This window comes from Lygodium microphyllum, chromosome 15 (assembly GCF_053477565.2).
Source record: "Lygodium microphyllum isolate KBCC chromosome 15, Lygodium_microphyllum_v1.1.10, whole genome shotgun sequence".
NCBI lineage: Eukaryota > Viridiplantae > Streptophyta > Polypodiopsida > Schizaeales > Lygodiaceae > Lygodium > Lygodium microphyllum.
The window spans coordinates 60,055,313-60,069,141 of NC_141149.1; positions in this window are offsets into that span (position 1 = coordinate 60,055,313).

Genomic DNA, 13,829 nt, shown 5'->3' on the forward strand with positions numbered 1-13,829 from the left:
CTCTATCTTCATTAGGGCTATCACTCCAATCCTCCTCTTCATCATGAGCTTCCTTTTGTTGATGTTGCCTCCTTTTCACATGCAACTTATGATCCTTCCTTCCCCCTGTTTTCACCATGATTTCACCAACAATACCCTATTGAAAATCATTCAGTAAAAGAGGTTGAGAATTAGATGAGAAATGAAGGTGATGAAGAGAGAGATGGCATTGATCACTCGACTCTTCAAACACATGGGCAAGACAACGTGGTTGCCTCTTTGCCATAACCCCCCTTTTCCAAACTCACAATCAGTACAACTCCACAAAAAGAGGAAGTGATCTACATATACTGATTATATAAAGTACTTTAAATGACTTTGACACTTGACTTTTGGTCCTTCATTTGGCCTTCACACAACTAAACTTCAAAACCACATACAATTCCAATGTTAAAATACCTTTAGTTGGAATCAGTTCAGATCCAATGTCCCATCATCCATGAGTTCATGGTTAGAAATTAGAAAACTTTTCAAAGAGTACATAACCCATGTCATGATAATATTCTTCCATATCATAATGGTTTGAGAAAAGCCTTTAAAATTATAGTCACCATGGCCTAAATACCCATGAACAAACATTAATTGTGCCAAATACCACCGCTTCACAAAGTCTTGCATCACTTGCAAGAGGACAACATACATACCCAAAACATCCTGCACCTCACATACAAAAGCAAGACTTGTATGGCTTTGAGGTGAGGATCAAAAATAATTTGAAAGACAAAGGGATCAAAAAGAAAAATCTCACTATGATATAGTGGTACTCCATGTAGAAAATCATTCCATGAAAACTTACAAACAACCATAAAAGTCAAAAAAATCATAGATTGCCATATCAAGAAAAAAATCATAGCCCACTGTATCAAGCAACACTACTGATGAAGGCTGAACCAAATCAACTACAATTGCCTGCTTTCCCTATGCCTCTTGAGTTGGATCATCATAATTTGGTTGTAATAATCTCCACAAACTAAATCCATTAATGACTAGCTTAATAATCTCACCTTGTAGTGTAGCCAAAATAAAAGTTCATTGGTCCACATCCTTGACAACTTCATATGGACATGTATGATGCAACTTCAACTTCCCTAAGCTTAGAATTATATACCATCACAAGATCTCCTTCCTTAAAAATATTTTTGATGTGTTAGTTGATCCATGCTTATCGTCTTGATTGCACCATTGCTAACAGGTAGTGAGCTATAATCCAATCCTCTTCAAGTTGCATTAGCTTCTTTAACCTATTATGTATTGAATCCTCATGAGATAATCTATGAGTTACTACCACTCTCAAACTAGGAACTAAGAATTCCATTGGGACCACTGCTTCAAGTCCATAGACTAACTTAAACAGGGTTAAACCTATTGACACCTTATATGCTATGCGGAAGGACCATAATGTTGAATCTACTTTAGTGTCCCAATCCTTACGGTCACCCACCACTATATTTCTAAGAATGTGCAGTAAAATCTTGTTAGAGCTCTCAATCTACCCATTTGCTTGAGGGTGGTAAGGTGTTGACCTTTTATGCAAAATCATATGGTTAGAAGTCAACTCCCTAATTACTTCATTCAAAAAATGCTTACCACGGTCACTTACCAACTCTATAGGACAACCAAACCTAGTCATTATATTGGAGTAGAGAAACTAAGCTACACTTGTTGCTTTATCATCCTGCAAAGATTTGGCTTCAACCCACTTTGGAATAATCCATACACACCAAAATATACTAATTTTTACTTTGATGAGCCACTAGCTTACCATGATCTACAAAGTCAATGCCCCACTTCTAGAAGGGCTCTAGAGGCAGAATCAGATGATCGTGCATCTTGTCTCTAGGTTGAGATTGGCCTTCCTGCATACAAATAATGCACTCCTTTGTATATTGATAAGCATCTTTGAGCACCATTGGCCCCCATAAACCAGCTCAAAGAATCTTCTTACCTGTGATCTCATGGAAGAAATAACCTCCTGTCAGTCCCACATGTGCTTCATGCAGTACGACGAACTGCTCTTCAGCAATTGCACATCTTCTCAATATATTGTCAATGCCCCTCCTATAGAGCACTCCCATGATAACCTGAAAGTGTTTGCTTTGTAATGCCAACCTTCTACAGTGATCTCTAGGCAATTCCATAGGCATTGCTCCATCAAGCAAAAATTTTAGCATTTGGTCATAGAAAGAATTGAATTGATGTACATGAACACTGAATAGCTCTCCATCAAGTAACTAATCATTTAACCCTTGTACAAGGTCCATTGACTCAATCGTCTTGCTCAAGAAATCAGCTACAACATGGAATTTTCCCTGGTGTATGCACTATCTTATTATCAAACTCTTACAAAAGAAGCATCCACCTTGCTAATCTCCCTGTAAGCTATGGTTTATTAATGAGGTACAATAAAGCTTGATTATCCACATGAAAAGTTACTTGGTTCCCCAATAAGTAATGCCTAAACTTCTATAGTGCAAATATCATTCAAAGAGCTTCTCTCTTAGTTACTATGTAGTTCTTTTTTCAATTGTTGTAAGCCTTTGACTCATGTAATAGACATGTTTGAACTAGTGTACAACCTTTTCTTGCGTCAAGACTGCACCACTGCAATATCAAATGCATCAATGAATACATCAAACAGAATATCCCATGTGAGGGTTGCAAAATTGGTGCCAGTATGAGTATCTTCTTTAGTACACTAAACGCTTTATCTTGATCCTTCCTCCATACAAATTGGACTCCCTTCTTAGTAAGAAAAGTGAGTGGAGCACTGATATGAGCTAAATACCAAATATACCTACAGTGCCACTTCACTTGCCCCATAAAGTGCATCACTTCTTGAACTGTTGCAAGTATAGTAGCCTTCTAAACTGCTTGGATTTTCCTTGGGTCTATAGCCATACCTTCCTATGACATAATACACCCTAAAAGAACCCCTCTCTTAGTAGTAAAAAATAACTTAAATGGATTAAGAGACATCCCAAATTGTCAACATCTTTCAAAACATAGCCTGAGATGCTCCAAGTGATTTGCCTTCTTACAAAATACAAAAAAATCATTGATGAAAACTTTCATGAAAGTAGTGAGATATGGATCAAAGGTTCTATGTGTTGCGCCTTGAAACTATGGCAGTCCATTCTTTAACCCAGAATTCATAACAACACTCACAAATGCTCTCCATTCTGTTATAAAACCCATCTTATCCATATCATCTGGATGCATTTGAATCAGATCATGTCCTAAGAAACCATCCAGATCCAAAAAGGAGTCTATAAATGGAATAGGGAATGGATCAGTTAAGTTGCTACATTTAATTTTCTATAATCAACATGGACCCATATCTTGCCATTCTTTTTGGGCACTACTACAATAGGTGACAATCAAGTCACTTTGTTTTAATGGGCTTGATAAAGCCAACTCTAAGCAATTTGTCAATCTCTTCCTTCACCTATTTAGCATAGTTTGGATTCATACAACACTTTTTTTACATTATAGGTTTAGCATCTACCTTCAAATTAATCCTATATTGACATGCCATTAGATCAAACCCCTTCATGTCAGTGTACTCCCAAGCAAAAATGTCCTAGAATTCTTTGCATAAGTGGATCAATTGTTGCTTAGAGTTTTCTTCAACAAAAATACTCATCTTAATTGATTTAATGCTTAACTCAACATCCAACTACACTTCTTGAACATCGTCTTCAAGCACTTTGGCTGACTTACTCATAGTATGCTCATATTTCAACTCAACATCAATGATGGTTTGTCAATTGACTCTATCCAAAGCGTCCTCTATTTGTGATGAAAAATTTTCTTGCTTTTTTAGAGTCTCCATATCAGTCTCTTTATTTCCCATAGGACAATCACTTTATCCATCCAATTTAGTGTCTTACTGCATCAAGTTACTATTTGCCTGTATAAAGTCCCTGTTTTCTTGTAGCAGCAAACCTGCTGCCTGTAGTAGTGAGCCTTTTGCTGCCTACATCAATAAACTTGCTTCTTGCAATGGTGTTGCTACAAACACATTATATCAAGACATAATTTTTTCAACATCCACCGCAAAAACCAGTATAATGGTAGGATTAGCATGGAAAAAGAGTTCTTTATCATCATCTTCAATCTCAGGTGCAATATTATCTGAGCAACCAATGGGTGGTCTTTAGTTTTCAATAGTACTTGATTGGATGTAGATAGATTTACCCCTTTATTGCCATGGCATAATTACCGTAACTGCATCCTAGTCCTACTTTAATTTGGATAGTCTAAACTAAGGCCTTCCCAACAACATGTGATATGAGTCTCCCAGACCTTCCATGTGGAGGACAACAAAACTTACCTTGAACTTCAACCCTACAACTCAAATGAGTTGATTCTTTAGGATCCCTAGAGACCAAAGCCTTCACTCATCAGGCATCTTGACTTGAAACGGTGTTGGTAAAAGTCCCTATAATTTGTGTGCAAGATATAGCTCTTCAAATATAATGTTTACTCTTGAACCTCCATCTAACAATACATCATTAAATTTAATGCCCAAGTAGGGTTGGTACTTTGTAATCCACTACTTTAGATTGTGTGAGGATGACGGCTTGTCATTCTGAAATCTTTTCCTTGATTCAACATAATCATTGCTAAGAGTTTTTCCTTGAATCTTGGAATCAAGTCAAGGATCTCTTCTAAAGCGAGTTGTAACAAAGATCGAGCTAATCCAACACATACTCATGTGAACCTTGGGATTGTTCATAAAGATCTAAAATTTGTTGTTGGCCACTAACTTGTAACCTTATAAATGAAAAATCATGCTACTTTTTTGCATGTTGCAGTTGACTCCCTTGCACTTCATACAAAAAATCTATGGAATTGAGTTGTTTTGACTCCTTTTTCTTCTACAACTTTCTGAATCTCTTTGGAGGATACTTCCCTAGCCTTATCCTTATCATTCCAATTTATATTGTCCCTTGCTTTAGCCCTAGTTATGGCCAAGACATTTGTCTCTTCTGGATAAAATTCTACAGTTATACCATTTGAACAATCACAACCGACCTGTGGCTCTAACCCATGTTGGCTAACCATTTAAAACACCCTTACTTGGCACATCTTTCTAAAGAACTTCTTTAATTTGTTACTCTAGTTGCTGACCTACTGCCTGGCCCTTTGTGACCTCTACAAGTATTTCGACTAAGACCATTGCTACATGTGTCGGTGGTTGCCGTCCATGGGTTAGTCTTGCCGGTTGCATTTCTTTGCTAATCCCTATTTTGCATTCATGTTTTAGCCCTATGGTGTACCAATAGTAGTAAGGCCCTCATTGCCTTTATTGAGCAGTATTCCACTACCTTAGTGGCTAGTCATTGCTCCATTGCCTAGGTGGCTGATCCTTCCTTCCAAAACCTCTAAATCCACGTTGTTATGCCATCATAGGTGCAATTGATTTAACACTACTGCCACCACTAGCTGTGCTGGTTGAGCTCTTACAGTCTGCACCATTGGGTTATACCAACATTCTCTAGCCTCATGGGCTATCTTCAGGCATAATGCTGCATGACAACATTCTTGGGAGTATTAATAACTCCCATGTTTAGCAACTTTATTTTCTATTTTAACATTTTTTCCAAAGCCATCTTATCCTCTTTTTCTTTTCCTTTCTTCTTATCTTTAGAAGAACTCTTATCCTTCCTTGATTTCTTCTTAAACCACTTTTGCCTCTGTCTATTCTTGTCATCATCGGAGTCACTTGATTTGGTATCTAACTCAGAACCTGATGAGGAATCCTTGTCATCTCAATCAGAAGCATCAGAATCAGAATCTAAGTAAACCTTACTACTCTCCTTCTTAGACTTGCTTTTATCATCACCAATTGTGTTGCTTTAGCCAACACATCTATAGTGTTGTTTTCCTACACTTCAACATTGGCACTTACCCCATCAATATTTTTGTCCAATCCCTTTACAAAGTATGAGCATTGTAGATCTATGGAAGGTCTATCATCTACATTCAACCTATTTAGTAGGTTCTTGAATTTTTGTGCATAGTCTTGCACCAACATTGTCTTCTACTTGTTTTGCTTGAGCTTCTTTAACACATATGTATAGCTCTCTTATGTTTTCTAAATCTACTTAGAAAAGTAATTTTAAGTCCATCATACATAGTAAAATGTCTAGCATCATAAGTGTTGTGCCAATCCATGGCCTCACCTATGAAGGTTGCCGCAAACTACTACAGCTTGACGAGAGCTTGACTTGGTCCCCAAACATGTTGTTGAAACCACTGGCCACCCACCTTGTCTGGAACTATGTGACATGGCAATTTGGATTATTTTTCTTCTTGCCAGAGAACTTAAAAGCTCTGACCTTAGGGTTGATTGGTTAGTTGGGATTCATGGCTTTTGACTTTTTCTTCTTCAATGGAAATAGTGGATCAAAATTAAGAGACTTCTTTGCAGTAACCACTCTACTTCCTAACAACACCATACTTCCTAGTGCCAAATGTTGCAATATTTCCACCACATGATTGGGAGTAGTTACTTGATCTTCCCAGTTAAGCACTCCACCCTCTATTTTAGGAGAAATTAGAGGACATTTTGTAGATGTAGTAGGGGAATCATACACAGTAGTAATACCTGCAGAGGTATTGGCATCTTAGTACTCCTCTCTAGATATTGTAAATTCCTCTTCATCTATGGTGTCACTTCCTCCTGCTTCTCCACCATCATTCTGCAATAACCCCTATTATTGTCCTACCAGTAACTCTCTTAACTCTCTGGACTTGCTCCGAGTCAAGATGACATTTGATGGATGCAGATAATCGTCTGAAATGTATGCAAAATTACAAAATTAGACCTTCAGACCGCATCATCCTACTTCAGGCAGTATACCACTGCTTCAAGGTTTCAAAATTTTAGATTTCTAGCATCAAACAAATGCATTTTTGTTTTAGGCTTTAAAACCAGAGATGCAGGGTAGGATTGATGGAATTGCATCATCTTGCTTTAGGAAATGTATCGTTGTTTCATACATACAATTCAATTTTATGCCATCAAACAAGGTTGTTTTTTGTTGGTGTTTTAAACTAGAGATACAAAGAAACAATAGCAGGGTATACATATAGAAAACCCTTGAAACTTCATGCAGTATATCCGTTTTTCTTCCATAAAACAAAGTCATTTTTCACAAAGCTTCAAACCAAAGGTTTAGGATAACAATGGTAGGATTGCCAAAGTATTGTTGCCCCTAATCTATGTAGAATGCATAATTGGATTGCACTGCCTCATATATAAATACATTTCACTATTGTAGGCAGGCAAAAAACACCTCATACCACATCAGGCAACTCAAAGATAATGACATAAGAACATGAGAATACGTCATACAACACTAATAATAGTAAATCAGAGACACGAATCAAAGAATATGCTGGAAATAGAGTACAAACATAGAGAGAATCATGGCGCAGACAATCAGATCTCATGTAATTTTGTTGGGGGTAAAGGCACCTTTGCCTAGTTGCCCGTGTATTACTACATTGACAGTACCTGCCCCACTACACACTGCAGGTGGTAGGCACCCATCACCGTCACTTTATTATTTATTCTTTTAGTGACAATTTGAATAAAGGAAGGCCTGATCACACATTGTGATTGTTGGAGTTCCCATTTTGTGTCTCTCTCTTTCTTGCTCTTGCTTTCCCGCCATAGCTCTTCCAAGCAAGCTTAGATCCTTCTCACCTTTCAACTGGTATCAGAGCATGGATTCATGACTACTCGAGCTTGGTTCGTGGTGTCTTTAGCTTCCTATTGAATCCCTACATTCATTGGGTCTCCTTCCCGATAACCATAGCCAACTCTCTCGAGCTCCCATCACTCATCGGCTTCCCGAGCACCTTCTTGGCCCCCCTGGGGATCCTTGGGGCATTCCAACAAAGGTATTCATTCATCTTCTTTAGGGTTACATGCTGGCGCATGCTAGTTACAGGTCTACAGGTCTGAGAAGAAGAAGGGGGCAGCACCATTGTATCTTGTTGGCTCCATATCTTGACATAGGCCTTTGTGGGGCACCTTAGGCTTGTTGTGTGCCTTCTTTGGCACTCCCTTGAGCTTCCTACCACCCTAACCAACACAAAAACATGAGCAGCAACCCCATATAGTTAGTGTGAATTTGCGCCAGTTCATGGCAGCCCCTGGATAGCTCATCCTAGTCATTGGCAACCTCATTTGGGCACTATACACATGGTTTATGCTTGGCATTTGATCCCAAACCTTGGCATTGAGCATTGATGTGATTTACTTTAGGTTTGGGATTGTTATACACAGTTTACAGGTAGCCCACAACATTGCTACATTAGCATTTTATGTCTAGACCACTTTGGCATTGACATTGGTTTCCTGGTTGCTCGAATGCTCCCCGAATGCTAGGGGAATGTATGCCTATGCTGTGAGATACTTTTGGGGCTGAATTTGCTTAACCATTGACTATTTTACACAGTCCATAGGGAGCCCAAAATAGGTCAATCCCTTGTCATTACATTTTATGCTTATGCTACATGGTCATTTGATGCCCAATTATGCCCGGTTGGTGCCTATATATATGGGAAAAGTATGCCTATGGTTTACCTATGGTTTTGAGCTTGGATTGAGCCATTGTTTTCTCATTTTTGGACATTTATTTGTTGCTAGAATATTTAGGGCTGAAGTTCATTTGCTTATGTTTGGATATGCCTATTGGATTCGGGCTATGTCTTGGATGGATACATTGATGTAGTGACTCTAGGGGATCGACATAGAGCTTGGATTTGCTCTCGGATCATTGGTTGACTTGAGCTCACTTTGCATAGCATTTGGATTTCCATTTTTGATGTACTTATGGCATGTACTTTGCTTATGTTTGACCGGTCTTGACATGCTTGGCTTATGCCATCTCTATACATGCTAGTTACATGTCTTGGAGTTGATTGCTATTGCGACTTGCTTGGGCTTGACATTTGATTACTTGGAGCTTACTTTGGCTATTTCTTGGCTTGCCAAAGTTACAGTTTGGATGTACTTGATGTCTATGGATGCTATGTATGGATGCTATAGAGCCTGTATGCTCAAGATGTCTCATTGATGCTTGATCTTGGACACTTGTGGTGCACTCTTACATGCTTTGTTCGAGCTTTCTTGCTTGACATTTACGTCTTTTGTCCCAATGCGAGCGTCTTGATACGCTTGATAGGCATAGAGCATGTGGGTTTATGCTACTTGAGCATTCAGACACTTGAGACTGGGATCTTCACTTGGATGTTGCATGGTTGATATGTCGTGGTCCTCCACAGATGTACTTAGGCTGATTTGGGCTTTGCACTCTCTGAGCATACACCTATTTGTGTCAGGTCTTGCCATCAGTGTTGTGTACACTTTGCTCTATTACACAGGGGGTGTGCCGACTTATTGACAGATTCATTTGACATGCTTGGGTGTTTGCTCGATGTCCCTATGATTGTCACATGCTGATTTATGCCCGCTTGATGCTGGTTATGCTTTGACAATCCTGGCGCATTCATTTTGCCTACAGTTTGCTCTCATTGTACTTGGCTGTAATTTATTACATCAAGCATTTATGTATGGACTGACGTGGAATTTTCATGCTGAATCATCCTAATTTTATGTACTTTTGATGGTCTTTGGCGGGTAGCATCATTAGCTATCAATTTGTGGTCATTTTGCCTTGGTTTTTAGTTGTATTTTGGTTGTTTACAGCAGAAAACAACAAGTAGTTTTTAAACTATCTGCACCGTTTTGGACTGCAATATAGCTTCTTCTTACACTGACAATGCTATCTTCAACATCAAAGCTTGATGGTACAAATTATGCCTATTGGAAGAGTGCTTGGCAGCTTTGGGATAAGATCAAGAACATCTATGACAAGAAAAGTCCAGCAAGTCAGATGTATTGGCCAAAGCAACTTATGGATCTGCGCATGAAGGAGAATATGACGATGTCTGCTCATTTGAGCCAATACCATGCTATTCTCAAGAACTTGACTTCGTAGGGCATTACCTTCAGTGATGAGGTTACTCCATTGTTTTTTATTGGGAGTCTAAGTGAGTCATGGGATGTATTCTGCATTGCCTTATGTGCTCCTGCTACTATTTTGAACTTGCCTGATGTAGAGAGTGCTCTTCTACAAGAAGAGATCAACCATAAGAACTTGGATGCCTCTCGTGTGTCGCATGCTTTGACTATTAGAGGCAAAGATGGTAATGGAAAGAATGACCGTGGGAATGGCCGTGGCAGAGACTTGCAGAAGTCTAGGTCTAAGTCACGTGCTAAGTTGCACAACAAGTCTCGTGGGAGAAATGCTAATGTGACATGTCATCATTGCGACAAGAAGGGTCATATACACCCACAGTGTCATGACTTGCGCAAAGAGAAGGGAAAAGACAAAGTACAAGAAAAGTCCTCTGATCGTAGCATGGTACCTGCAAAATCCAGTGTAACAATCGATGAAATAAATGTCATGCACACTGAGGACTCCAATGGGGAGTACATACTTGCAACTAGTTCTTGTGATGCTATGCCGTTGACTGAGGTTCACTCTACGTATGTGCAATGCTGGCTTTTGGATTATGGTGCTTCATTTCATGTTACACCATGCCATGAGTGGTTCCACTCCTACCGCACTGTCTCTGCTCGGTTCAGTTCACTTGGGTGATGACAGGTCACTTGCTATTGTTGGCATTGGGGATGTATGACTGCAGTTCTCTATTGGCAATACTTTTCTGTTACAGGATGTATGTCATGTATCTGCACTTACACGCAGTCGTATGTCTGCAGGGGCAGCTTGATAATGCTGGGGTTCATGTCTCTTTTGGGGATTCTTGTCAAGATTGTGGGAGAGAAGGAAGGAGTCTCACTTGTAGCTTTCTTGCTTGCACAATGGGGGAATACACACAAAGGTGGAGGCTGAAAATAGTTTTCCTCTTCTTAGTTGTGTAAGCCAAAAGAACTCTAGTACATAGAAATAGAAGAACCCTATATATGGGTCTCAAACCAAACTCAACTAACTAAGGTGGCATACTAACTGAGCCATGAACTAGAGTAGATAAGGATAGCTGTCATGTAGCTATTATTCATGGGCGGTGTACCAACCGCATCTGCAAGTGACAAGTCGGTGACATAAATGCACAACGGTCACCCTGGCATATCACGAGTGGAGCTCGATATCTCAACACTCCCCCTCGAGCTCAATCCCAATTCATGCACACCAAGCAGGTCTCTGAACTTGCGCAGCTTCTCTGCACCCAATGCCTTCGTAAATATGTCAACTACCTCATCCTCTGTGCTAACATAAACTAGATCAATAAGACCTAGTAAAACCCTCTCCCGCACATAGTGATAATGCACCTCAATGTGCTTTGTTCTAGCATGATAGACTGGGTTATTTGCCAAGTGTATACTGCTCATGTTGTCACAATAAATGACAATTGGCCCATCTGTAGGCTGATGCATATCATAAAGTAGCTTATGCAACCAAGCTACCTCACATGCAGCCATTGCTGCACCCCTGTACTCAGCCTCTGTGCTCGACAAGGCAACTGTAGGCTGTTTCTTGCTGCTCCAAGTGACTGCAGCACTCCCAAAAGAGAACACATATCCACTGGTAGATCGTCTATCATAAATACTACCAGCCCAATCAGCATCAGTGTATCCATGCAATTGTGTCTGAACCCCAGTCTCATAAAATAGTCCATACTGCAATGTGGACTTCACATACCTAAGTATGCGTCTAGCCGCATCCAAATGCGGTTTCCTTGGAGCCTGCATAAACTGACTTACCAATCCAACAACATAGCTCAAATCTGGCCTAGTAATAGTCATATAAATCAAACTTCCTACTATGCGTCTGTACATAGTAGGGTCTTCCAAAAGCTCACCTACATCTGCGCTCAACTTCACATTCTGCTCCAAAGGAACTGAAATAGGCTTACAGCCTGTCATCCCATATTTGGACAGCATATCCAATCCATATTGCCTCTGTAAGAGCTGTATCCCACTTGGTGATCTAATCACCTCAATGTCCAAGAAATAACGCAGCTCTCCCAAATCCTTCATCTCAAACTTCTGCTTCAATAGCATTTTCATATGAAGGATATCTTCATCACTGTCACCTGTCATAATCAAATCATCAACATAAATGACAAGTAGCATAATACATTTCTCTGTTTTTCTCACATAAAGTGAGAAATCTGCCTTGGAAATCTGAAAGCCAATAGTGACAAGATACTGTCCTATCTTGTCAGTCCATGCTCTAGGTGCTTGCTTCAAGCCATACAATGCTTTCTTCAACCTGCAAACAAACTCATGATGAACAGCATGCACATAACCTGGTGGCTGCTCCATATATACCTCTTCTTGCAAATCACTATGCAAGAAGGCATTCTTTACATCCATCTGATGTAAAGACCATTCCTTTGATGCAGCCATAGCAATGACTGCTCTTACGGTTGCCATCCTTGCAACCGGACTGAATGTTTCTTCATAATCAATGCCATATGTTTGTGCATACTCCTTGACTACTAATCTTGCCTTGTATCTGTTCACAGAACCATCTGCATTGTGCTTCACCTTATAAACCCACTTACAACCAATTGCATTCTTACCTTTAGGCAAAGGTACCAATTCCCATGTAGCATTTGCTTCCAAGGTATCCATTTCTTCATCCATGGCTTTCTCCCATTTTTCTTTTCCCATGGCTTGCTCAAAAGAAGTGGGTTCTGGTTCTTGTATCACTTTGACCATATATGCATAGTGAATGGCTGTAAATCCATCATATTTCAGCCTATCCACAGGATACCTAGCTTTGGTAGATTGCGCAAAGTAGGTTCACTCCCAGGTGCTCTCAAAACATCCCTGATCTTCCTTACTCCAAGTGTAACAATAGAAGGAATACCCAACTCACCATCAATGCTCTGTTCTGAGCCACTGGATTCACCATCCACATAAGAGTGACCTACATTCACATCAAACATGGGTTGATCTACCTTCTCTTTTCCTTTTCGTGATACCTGAATGCCACTATCTGCATTGCTTTGAGAAGATTCTCCTGATCTCAATCTGCCTGTCCATGGCGAAGAATGTGAACCACTGCTAGAGGATGCTCCAGGTTCACTAATATTTTGTGACTGCTGCTGTGAATTCTGTGCAGCATTACCATTTTGTGCATCTACATCATCAATCACATTTACTAGTTTATACCAACTACTCATCTCATCAAAAACAACATCTCTGCTCACTGTAAACTTACGAGTAGAAGGGTTATAGCATATATACCCTTTTTGCTAACAGAGAGTAACCAATAAAGATGCACTTATCAGCTTTTGGATCCAACTTGGATCTCAACTCATCTGGCACATGTACATAGTCAATGCAACCAAAAATTTTCAAATGAGAAATATATGGTTTCCTACCAGTATACCTCTCCTCTGGAGTCATCCCATGTATTGCTGCAGTGGGAGTCCTGTTCATTATATAGACTGCCGTAGCAACTGCTTCAGCCCATTAAAAATCTGGCAAGTCTTTTTCGTTGAGCATGGCACGAGATACCTCTCCAATATGCCTGTTTTTCCTTTCTGCAATTCCATTTTGTTGTGGGGTATGACTGCATGAATATTGCTGCTTTATGTCATGCTCCTGCAGGAACCTTGCAAACGCATTTGAGAGGTACTCTCCCCCTCTATCTGACCTTAGGCATTTTATTTGCAGGCCTGTTTCTTTTTCAACCATAGCTTTAAGAGTTTTGAAATGCCCAAAAACTTCACTT